Below are 12,176 nucleotides of genomic sequence, written 5' to 3' on the forward strand. Positions count from 1 at the left end.
GACTTTAGTTACTTACTTCTTAAGTTTGGGATTAATTGTAATCAACATATTCCAATGAGACTGAAAAATGCTTTTTTTTATTATGATAAATAATAATTTTACCTGCCGTAGTCGTGCGTAAAATATATTTCGGTATTTCTCTTACGAAAATGACCTGTTTAATGGAACAAAACGTATTATTTGTAAACTTTCTCTTTACTCTTCACAATAGGCTTTTAAAAAATAACCTTTCAACTGTATATTACGAAAATTTTGTGAAAATCGAATAAGTGGCAATTTTTACCTTTCATATCTTAACTTTCATTGATAAAACATAATATTGACTCGTCCAGTGTCCAGTTTGAAGGTCATTTTAGTTACCGTACACATTCATGCACGTTCTAATTAATCAATAGTCATGTATGAAAAGCATAAACAAGTTTGAAGGTAAACAAACAAGTAATAGCTTTTCTAAAAAGCTTGCCGTATTTTAGCTGATTATATTGAGATCAGTGGTTTGTGAGTATGTTATTTTTATTGGAATATTGCACTCCAAGCAATATGAATGCATAGCGCTTTTTTTCTACTAATTTGTTATTTTAGTTGTATTATTGGTGGACCAGGGTTATATTAATGGAAGGAGACTTTATAAAATGGGGAATGATCGATATTTATAATAAAATGCATACTGTGTCTATAATCAACTTGATAAAAGAGCATATAACCTACATGTACTTTTGAGGATTACTACTTGACAAAATGGACTACTACAGAAGGCCTTTCAAATTTGAGAATGATACATCTTATACTTACATGTATAGAAGTGATTGATATCTTTAATATCTGACTTTTGTCTTTGAAGATGCAATTAGTTTTGACGGTACAAGTTAAGTGTTGTTATTACTAATTTCCAGATGTAGTAATACTTGAAAAAGATGGTTCTATGGTAATGGTATTTGAAATGAAATATTAATTGCAAATAATTTTCTTCAACATGATGTCACCTGTCTTATATTTTTTAATATATCACGTTGTGGTTTGTGATCTTGAAATTTTTTTTTAAGGTTCCAGTGGCAGATTCAAGGGGGGGGGAGGGGTTTGGCCGATCAATGCATTTGAATAAGGACATATAGTTGGAACCCCCCCCCCCCCTTTTGTCCTGGGTTGGAACCTCCCCTTTTTAAAATGGCTAGATCCGCCCCTGATTTCTGTAGATAGAGCTTCATATTAGTATTAGCCTTTTATAGTGCTTTATATTTGGTTGCACATGTAATCAAGCTTTTGTTACTTTGAATATTTATATTTTCATTTCTGATGGCAACCATTTCATGTTATACATATAGTCAGGATTATAGGGTTATTGCATGAATATTGGGGAATATTGTCCCGAGTAGAATCTTATATTGCACGAGCTTGCGAGTGCAATATATCTTTCTATGAGGGACAATATTCCCCAATATTCATGCAATAATCCTTTTATTGTATAGCAATATAATATTTAAAAGTAAAAATTGGTTTAAACTAGATTTTGACGTTGATGACGTCATGGATTTTTAAAGATTTATTGCACTAGTGCAATAGTGGAATTTATTGCACGCTAACTTTTGGTTACTTTCTGTGGGAAATGTTATATTGCTATACAATAATATTAGTTAGTTTTACTTGTTAATGTTTATTGTCATGATCAGTGGCGGATCCAGAAATTTCATAAGTGGGGGCCGGTTGACTGCCTAAGAGGAGCCTGCTCCCGTCACGCTTCAGTGATTCCTTGAAAAAGGGGGCCCCCTATATCTAGTTCTGGTGATTGATATGGACTAAATAGAATTGCTGTTTGGTGTGAACCAGGCTTTGCGTCGAAGACCATACTACAACCTATAATGGTTTACTTTTATAAATTGTGACTTGGATAGACAGTTGTCTTTGGTACTTTAATATGAGATCCATTTATATCTATCTACAAGATTGAGAACATTTTTTTGTAATAAATTTAAAACATATATTTAATTCTGTAATACAGCTGATAATATTTATCAGTTATTTGTGCTTTTTTCATTTGATGTTTACTCTCTGATAATGTCAGTATAATTTGATTGGTTGTGATAAAAAAAATGGGTCAGTTTGCAATTGTGGATCTTCTTTCCCCTTTCATTCATAAAATTGCGCATGAAATTTATCACAAAAATGCACCAGTAATTTGGTGAATGAAACACTTGTCATATTGTTTTAAAGTCAGAGGCTGAGTTAGAGGGTTTTTCAGGGGGGGCCTGGGCTGCCCCTTTTATTAGAGAAATTTGGTTGTTTATATAGGGAATCACTGGAGCATGACTGGAGTGTGTCCCTTCTTAGGCAGTCAGTGGGCCCCTGCTTATGAAATTTCTGGATCCACCACTGAAAGTTTCAGTAAAGTTAGATTAGCTTTTTGACATATTATGTTGAAATTTGAACAAAAAATGAATGAAAACCCTAATAATTTTTAAAAAAAAATGCACTATTATTAAAAGCTTTCCTTGCTTATTCACAAGGATGTGACATACGGTATCCTCCGTGCTATTCCGATCTGAGTTTTTGTTCATACATAGTCTGGTGCTGTTCCAATGCAAGTAGTCTTCTTTTTTTTCTGTTTCTTGAGAAGTATTTGGTTTACCTGTTCAGTCACTATAAAGTGTTACAATTCATATTTAAACGCAACACATAAATAGTGACCAAAAAGGTACCGCTATCACATGAGAGAAGCTAGGAAAAAGTAAAATGTATATATTTAAATATTTTTGTGGGAGCATGAAATGTAGTACACATATAGATAGATATTCATAGACCATAGAACAAATAAGCAAACAAATTCAAAGGAAATGTAAATGTAAGATGAATAATGAAAAAAAAAGAGCCATGGCCAGGGGCCCAAACTTGACAGCATTTGGTGTTGAACAGGTTAAATGTCTGCATTTACAATAAATATAGCCTTTGTTAGAGGTGAGCCAGCTGGTCACCTTTCCCTTAATCAGCCATATTAAAGGTAACAGCATATTTCTTGGCTGGGTTGAAAAATAAATGAACATGACTTTGAAAAATGCTAAAATTTTTAGATAAAAGAAATACACCAAATCAATTGGGGAGACATCTCAGGGACGGATCCAGCCATTTTAAAAGGGGGGGGGGGGTCCTAACCCAGGACAAAAGGGGGGGGGGGGGGGGGGGGGGGGTTCCAACTACATGTCCCCATTCATATGCATTGATTGTCCAAAAAAAAGAGGGGGTTCCAACCCCCGGAACCCCCCCCTCTGGATCCGCGCCTGCATCTATTAAAATGTTTGAATATGAAGTTGACAAGAACTAAGCTTTTCAGATAATGTACATGTACAGACTATAACAGTCAGCCTAAAGACTCTTTGCCTACTGAAATGTTTGCTTACACAGTGCTTTCCTAAAATGATATAAAATCAGTGCGATAGTTTTCATGAAGAATTAATGCTGAGCGTACAGGTATTATGACAAAATAATAATAATAAATGTTATGTTACATGTATCTACCCAAATAAGTACAATATAAAAATTCTTGACTTCTAAAACAATGATTAATCTCCTGATTTATATCTTATCACTCTATGTCGATGCTGTGTGAAAAATAAAGAAATTTGACTTATCAGTATGCTTCCATCCACTGATGAAAATTCCATCTGAGGTGATTTATTATTAATTATTGTGCTTTGAATACACCTTATTGCTACAATATGTACATGTCCGTCATTACTAAATGTACATCACGAATGTTCCTAGTCAAATAATTATGACGTCTGGCAAGGCTATTTTAATTTTTTTCTGGGACGCCTTCTTAGGACTGACGTCTGGCAATGCTATTTTATTCTTTTTCTGGGACACCTTCCTGCGACGTCATAACACGGAAGCCATTTTTTACATCTGGACTTTGAGAGTAAATTTTGGGGGGAACTTTGCGACCTAATTTATCGTAGGAAGGCGTCCCAGAAAAAAAAGTCTTGCCAGCCGTCATAAATTAATTATTAGGACTAAAATGTTCCACGTAAAATTTTGATGGTATAATAATAAATATCTGACCAGTGGCGGATCTAGAAATTTTTATAAGTGGGGACCCACTGACTGCCTAAGAGGGGGCCCACTTTAGTCATGCTCCAGTGATTCCCTATATAAGCAATTTTTTTCCCAAAAAGGGGGGGGGGGGGGTCCCGGGCCCCCTTCCCCCCTAAATCCACCTCTGCTGATGCCACAATGGAAAAGTAATTGTTGTATGACGTCAATGGTTGAAGAGGGACAGATTCTCAGGTCAGCTGGGAAAATTTAGGGAGGAGACTTCTCCCGTCATGCTTCAGTGATTCCCTACATAATTAACCAAATAGTAATTATATCATCACGAAAAAATGTACTTATTGTAAGACCTGATGATGTGAATAAATTGAAATCAGACATATCAAATGCAGTTCTCAGTCCTGTTGATATATCAATGGACAATGACTGCTTATACTATAATAGTCCCAGGTCCAACAACCAAATTTTGAACCGCCCTCTAAATCCGCCTCTGACAACTCATAAGAATCATTATGTACGAGTATACATCAAACTGTCTACCCCACATGCGAACATCTTTTGGGAGCTCGCTGTGTTGGGTTTGAAGGAAATAAGATGCGATCGTGTAATTTGTTGCCTTCAATAATAATATCATCTATAGTCGGGATCCCATCTATAGTCGAGGACGTCCAGCTAGAGGGGTTAGATCTGAGACTACTATGTGTTATAGTAGTCTCGGGTTACAGTCATTCCCAAAAAATGGGTACAATTCGAATGTAGACACTGTTAAAAAATAAATTTCAACTGAGCAGAGAGAGAGTGCTGTTTTCTTCTGTGTCTATATCTAGTCTGTCATTTTTTAAATTTTTACTTACACCATTTTTGTTGTTTTCAAGTTTTAGCATTTTTTGTAAGACAAGGTAAGTATGAACGTATCGGAGGTTAGTGTTGTATAAAGTCATCTTAAAAATTGCATTAGAGAAAAACACAAGATTTAAATCCAGGCTCATGTGAAATGGGTTACATTAACCACCATATCAAACTGATGTATACGTATTATTCTGTATATATTGAAAGCAAATACCAATTTTAAGGTCTGAATCAATATAGCGTTTAAAAAATAATTCAAATTAGTAGTTTTCACAACTTATTTAGTAATGAATTTGAACTAATGAAATGTTATGCTGTACAATATTTTAGTTTCATAATACAGCTTTCCATGAAAAACCCTATTATATATGTTTTGAATCACTTGTATGTATTTTTTATGCTTGTATTAATCCACACCCCCATCTTTGTTACGGAGGTTAATATCAAACCAGTATCTAAATGCTGATACAAAGTAACACTTAACTCTTTAATGCTAGCTTTTCTAAACAATTTATTGACATTACAAACTAAAACTGTTTTCTATCAAGTTATATGTTTCTTTTAGTCAAATGGACTTGTTCTTGTCAAAATCTCCGTAACGATTCATGAACTTTCACTCAAAAATATGTTTTACCTAAACCGAATACTGTTCAACTTAATTTTATTAGGTCTATACATATAATGTCATCTTCCGTCACACTATAATGTATATATTATACTCAACTATGAAGTTTTGGGGTCAAAATAATTTCATTTCGAAAATTTCTATCCTCCGTAACGACATTTAAAACCTCCATAACGGACAATTCCAGTTCTTACCAACAGCAAACATATAAATGAATGTAAATATTGGAATTAAATGACAAACAAGACAACAGAATTAAAAAAATTTCTTAGTAAATCCTTATCGAAAAAGAGTAAAGTCCTGTTAGAGAAAAACACTTTTTTTTTCTTAAATTTCTATCCTCCGTAACGTAAATCAATGATATCGGTTATGATTTACATCACCTTTTGATATTTATTAGTGATAATTGATGGACTGATTTGGTATCTATAACAATGTACAAGAATTTCAATTGGTATGATCGTGTTTACATGCATGTTTAGATTTTTTTTAATTTGTATAACCTCCGTTACATTGATGAGTCCTAAATGATCTTGAAAATGTTTGCCATTAACCGCTGTTAAAGTTATGATTGTCGTCGTAATTACACAAGTTGTGTTGTAGACTATTTTACATCTGAGAAAATGGCTGATATAACGTTTATTAAACGTTATAATGTTGCTCACATAAAAGGAAAAAACAAGTTAACCTACCTTTCTCAAAACAACATTTTTTTTTCTCAAAATCTGTATTTTGTTTGTCTGTTTCCTTTATAATAAATGCTGTCTGCTACAAAAATGACTTTCGGCAGTGTCAGCAGCCGCTGATACTGATAAAAAAGTCTGACAACTTAACTGTAAATAACTGCGTCACGGAGGTTATTCAAACGGAGGTTAGATTTATTTACATTATACATGGAAATATGTAACAATATTGTTGAGTTGCTTTCTCAAAACTGATTATTGAGAAGCTTTATGGGTGATTTCAATGAAATAATCATCAAATTGATTTGTTCTTGGTTAGTACGTTCCAAAATACGCGTTACGTAGGTTGGATTCTTATATGCGACAATCGAAAAAAAAGAGAAAAAGAAGATTTTTTTTAATTTTTCGTTTCATTGCAATAAAAGTTAAAGGCAGGATTTTAAAATTTGATGTATCAACTTTGCTTAAAGTCACTTTGGGCATGATTTCCAATCATATAAATATGTTTTGACTGTACCTAAAGATACGTTACGGTAGGTTATACGTTTATCGGCGACATTGGTTTAATGGGTAAATCTAAGTGTATATTATAACTTTTGATTCTAAAATATTTTTGTGGATAAAAATCAATATAGTGTCAAATAAAAAAAGCAAATCTAATCATGATTTAGATGAAATAAAGTATTTTAATTCACACCGATATTTGGAGTTTTTCTTGGCGACATTCGGAATTCGTGTGATACCCGTATATTAAATAGAAAATCACACAAATATATTTAAGATATACATCACAAAAGAATATAATTTTATTTTAGTATACATATTAATCACTTAGAACACGAAAAAGATTATCTGTGACATATGTTAAGCTTGCATTTTGTGGTTATTTGCCGGCGACACTGTAATTTTGTAATTGTACCCATTTTTTGGGAATGACTGGTTAGATATATATAACTGTATCGAGATTTGTTGATATAAAGTCGTTCACCTAAGGACATTTTTTTCTTATTTTTTCTGTACACTTAGCTTTGATTTTTTATTACCATGCATTGTCAAGCTTGGTAACTCATAATTGTTTCTCAGTGATAATAATGCACAATACAAAGTTATTACTGTAAATGCTGTATGGGATGTCAACAGTAAACTTGCAAAAGCTGACACAATACTTCAATAGGCCACTGTAACCCTTGTCGATAACTATACCGTGATGCTTGGTGTAGGCTTCTTTGCACACAAGGAACCATATTGCTCACCTTGTGAGTTTTGTATTCTTCTAATCAGTCAGCTGTTTTCTGGTTTTCTTTATTTACACCAGAAATCAATGAAGCGATGAAAGCGCGGGAAACGAAATAACATCTCAGGTAAATTCCGTGATTTTAATATTTTCTAATCAATATGTACAAGCAATGAAAAATAAATGGTTATTATTTCTATACTTAGAGCATACGTTTTGTATATTTATTCTTTGAAATCTATGCTTACGAAGAAATCTAACATTAAAGGGGCACTAGCTACGATATATATAAAAAAATAAAGTATGATTTTTTTTTAGATCAATCTTAATCAAATTGGAATAATGAAATAATAATTTGCTTTTAGCAATCAATTTCTTTTAATTTTGTTGAAATACGCGATTAAACATAATTTTTGACTGATTCACTTGCAAGTGAAAACGTCATCATCATTCTAACCGGTATTCATGTGAACTTCAAGTTAACCCCCAGCTAGAGATTGACAACGCATGCATTGTACGTGTACTGGTTATTTAAAGAAAAAGAATGTCAACAATGAAAGTGAAACTACGGTAAATCATTTGATTACTAATTCGATGCACATAAAATCATTCTTATATGGTTAAAAACAATGAGAAACATCTATTTTTAATCTATAAAATAAAATCAAACAGACCTATAAAAATGCAATTGCACGTGTTGGTTTAATCTATTCGTTTCTTTATTTTTGTTTACATCGCTTATATGGTCATCTGAGGTCAAATCGATAGTTAATTAGATGGCGTCTGGACTAAAATACACACGAAACGAACCTATATATTATCTACCCCATGCTCTGTAAACTGTTTATTTTAGACTTTTGATAGTTTGGATAAATGTTTTACATTGTTATAAACCAAATATGAGAATTTGAGTCAAATCGGTTACAATGAATTTGACAGCTAGTGCCCCTTTAAGTATCTCAATCATTTAATCGTTTTAATACACACTGTTTAAAGTGTAGATTGTGTGTATTACTGTTCTTTTTTAAAGTAGATCAATGATACATAAATATACAGCCTCGTACCAAAATTGCAACATAATTTCAAGATAACATGATTTTATTATCGCAGAATTGTATTGATTTAATTGATTGCACTAAATTGACAGTGCTTCGTTAATAAACATTATAGCTATTTACGATAGCAAATGAACACTTCATTACAATTTATACCGATGACCTACTATAATGATTTTTATCCGACCGCACATACGGACGCGTTGACACATAATGCATACCACTCATTTATAGCCAATCAGACGTTAATATGACCTTCATTTCCCCCATAATCATTCCGGAAACAGCCACGAAGCAGCCATTAAATAGTATTTATAACCAATGAAATACCATTAACAGATTTACCCGAACCTGACGTCTAGCCTCTGACTAATCAGACCGTATCACCATGGTGATACGGTAATAACAACTTAATCCAATCAAATTGGCTACGATTCAATAACAATGACCAGTCCACATCATAAAAATGTATAGGGGTAAACTGGGTAGGGAGAAAATGTCAGATATATTAAGTTCATTATTTTGCAATAACGAGTAAAAATTTGTTAACCAATAGATTTGTTATAATTTCATAAACATGTCGTTATGTATTGGTTTAGTTTTTGGATCTTTCATTAGCGTATTTAAGGCTGTAGAAAGTTTGGCCTTCAAAAGTCAACATAATCATTGACTTTATAAAGAAAATTCGCCTTTTTAAAACATTGAATGTTTCACAAATAATACGCGACGACAAAGCAAAATCATTTCTTAAAACACTGCAAAAAAAATAATTCTGATTGATGCAGTGGTAGTGTCATAAATTGCACTGGAGTGAACAGTGGTACATCAAACGTTGAATTCCCTCACACAATGTTATCACACACTATAAATGAAACTTATGCAACTGATTACCGTATTTAAAAGATTAAATTATTATGCACAAATACTGCCACAAGTTTAAATATTCGTAGCAAATAACCAACAAGTGACCGTCTGCGAAACTACTTTAGAAGTTACAAGGCGCAAAAGGTGGTATAATTTTTATCAATATTACAACACTCGGTTATAACACACTAGAAGTCGATGGTCGAGACAAGAATTTAAGGCAGAAAAGAAATATCAAAATATATTTTTCTTTAAATCATTACAGAGAAACACACCAGAGTCCATCCGAGAGAAAAAAAATCATGTATATCAACAAATATAAATAATCTTTGTTGATTTCATGCTTAAACATACTTATATTAGTATACATACACCATGAAATAACATTTTACATCAAGCAACTTAGTGCGATAAGCGGAGATAATCTAAAGCTCGATGCAAACAGTAATGTTGGAACATTTGATCATACCAGGAACAGGAGGAAGACGAGATGTGACTCATATGCGTTCCCAAATTGATTCTAAAAAAAAATTAACGACTAAACAAAGATTTGTATGCACTATACAAATCCTTGAACTAAGTATTTTTAAAAGTAACGTTATTATCTCCTTTCATGATATATTGAAATCGAGTTGAATATGAGTTTGACATTTGTTGTCATTCGTTTGATGTGTTTTATCATTTGATTTTGCCATTTGATTAGGGACTTTCCGTTTTGAATTTTCCTCGGAGTTCAGTTTTTTGTGATTTTACTTTTTTCATGTACACAACTAAATTGATTGCCAAAGTAAAATATTCAATAATATGATATAAGGAAGGATTTGTATATTTGATATTTGATATATAAGTTTATACAAAATGTATTGTTAAGCCATGATTATTTCTATTCATACCATGGAAGTTGTATAAATTCACAAGGGGTGTTGCATGTTTTTATGTACTTTAAAATTCTTACAGAAGCTGTGAATGGAAAACGTTAAATAATAAATGCTACAGATTAAAGGTTTAACGTGAACAAACCAGGAGGAAGAAAGAAAATCAGAGCTCTACATTATACTGATTAGATTAAAAACTGTAAAAAGAAAAATCGTAGTATGTTTCAGATTTTGCCTTTTGTCGTGACAAATAATGGATTATTTATATTCATACTCGACTATCATTTAATGACAGTATACTGCAAGGTAGTAAAATGTTACTTTAAAGTTTTTAATAAAATTCCAATATGATCCACTATAAAAACAATTTGCTATCAAGTGAGAGAACATGAAAATAGAGAAGCCGTATACCAAACCAAGTCCATATTCAAGGTATGATGCAAGTAGAACAAAGGAACAACAATGAATGATAACCAAAAACAAGAAGCTTTATAGGCCATTTGAACTAACATAAAACCAGAAATTGTGTCAGGTGCTGCTCCGATCGATAGGTTTTACATCGTGTTCCTAATGCAACACCTATACATTGAACCAACGCAGTGCCGAAATAAAGTTTGATAGTACTACGTACGTTTGCCCTTGCATCTTTTATCCAACATAGGCTGTGTCTTTCCAACAATGGGCAAACGTTTGAACTATGAATCGCATAACGTTAAACGTTGGGCCAATTTGAACATTCATGTTGGATCACTGTTCTACCAATTAAAGAACTGATGTCTTCCTGGTGACAGTATCTTTTGAATAGCTATTTTTTTATGTCTAGACATATGCATGTTTCATTTAACCGTGAAATTAAACGATATTCCCGGGCTTGTATTCCCTATCATGATTTAATTGAAAGAGGATTGCTACTCACAAGGAAGCTATTAAACCAAGAGTTCCATGGTGAAGTTGAAATCATCCCTTCGTAAATTTTACGGACGCCATTACGGGTTGGTTGACCGTTATGGATTAACCGTTTCACAGATGATATCGGATATGTTCCATATGTCGTAACTACAATCCCCTTCCCTTTTCATGAATGTGACCTACCGAATTATACTATTTGTGTAACACGACGGGTGCTACATGTGCAGTAGGATCTGCTTACCCTTCCGGAGCACCTGAGATCACCCCAAGTTTTTGGTGGGGCTCGTGTTGCTTTGTCTTTAGTTCCCTCTTTTAAGATCTTTTAAGCTCTTATGAAAACATATTAAATTTTGATTTATTTTTACTAGTTTTTTTGTAGATTGATAGGATAATATCCAATTTCGGTTCGCCTGTAAGAATACGGTATATTTGTGTTTGAGCTTTTGATTTCAGTTCCGTTTTGAATTTTTCTCGGTGTTCAGTAATTTTGTGATTCTATTTTTTATAGTACCATGATCTACCATGAGTTATTTGACTGGTCCGACAATGTTAGCCGCATTTATCATTCATTATAGGAGCTTGCTCACTGCCGGACTGAGATCAGATGGACGGCACTGCTCAACACCTATGACCGAGTACCAAGACAATTATGTGTGTTTCACGAGTCTAAATATAATGCGTGTCTGGAACCCCCTTTTTTGACGATCAATGCATTTGAATGGGGACATGTAGTTGGAAACCCCCTCCCCCTTTTTTTGTCCTGGGTAAGAGGAATCCCCTTTTAAAATGGTTGAAGCCGACCCTGACTTTTACCAAATATCAAAATGTTAAACTTTTTAAATTTAATAATCATAAAAATTTATAAATATTTTAATGAGGATAATTGATCATAATTAAGAGAGGAAAAGCATTTTATTAATCTAATCAAGAACCTTGAAAGGGCATCCTTTTACAACAATTTTATGAACATAAAATAAAAAAAAAACATTTCGTATAGCACCTGTGGTCTTGTATCATGTGTATGTCATAAGTGAATAAACTATC

The sequence above is a fragment of the Mytilus edulis genome, chromosome 2 (genome assembly GCF_963676685.1).
Source record: "Mytilus edulis chromosome 2, xbMytEdul2.2, whole genome shotgun sequence".
NCBI lineage: Eukaryota > Metazoa > Mollusca > Bivalvia > Mytilida > Mytilidae > Mytilus > Mytilus edulis.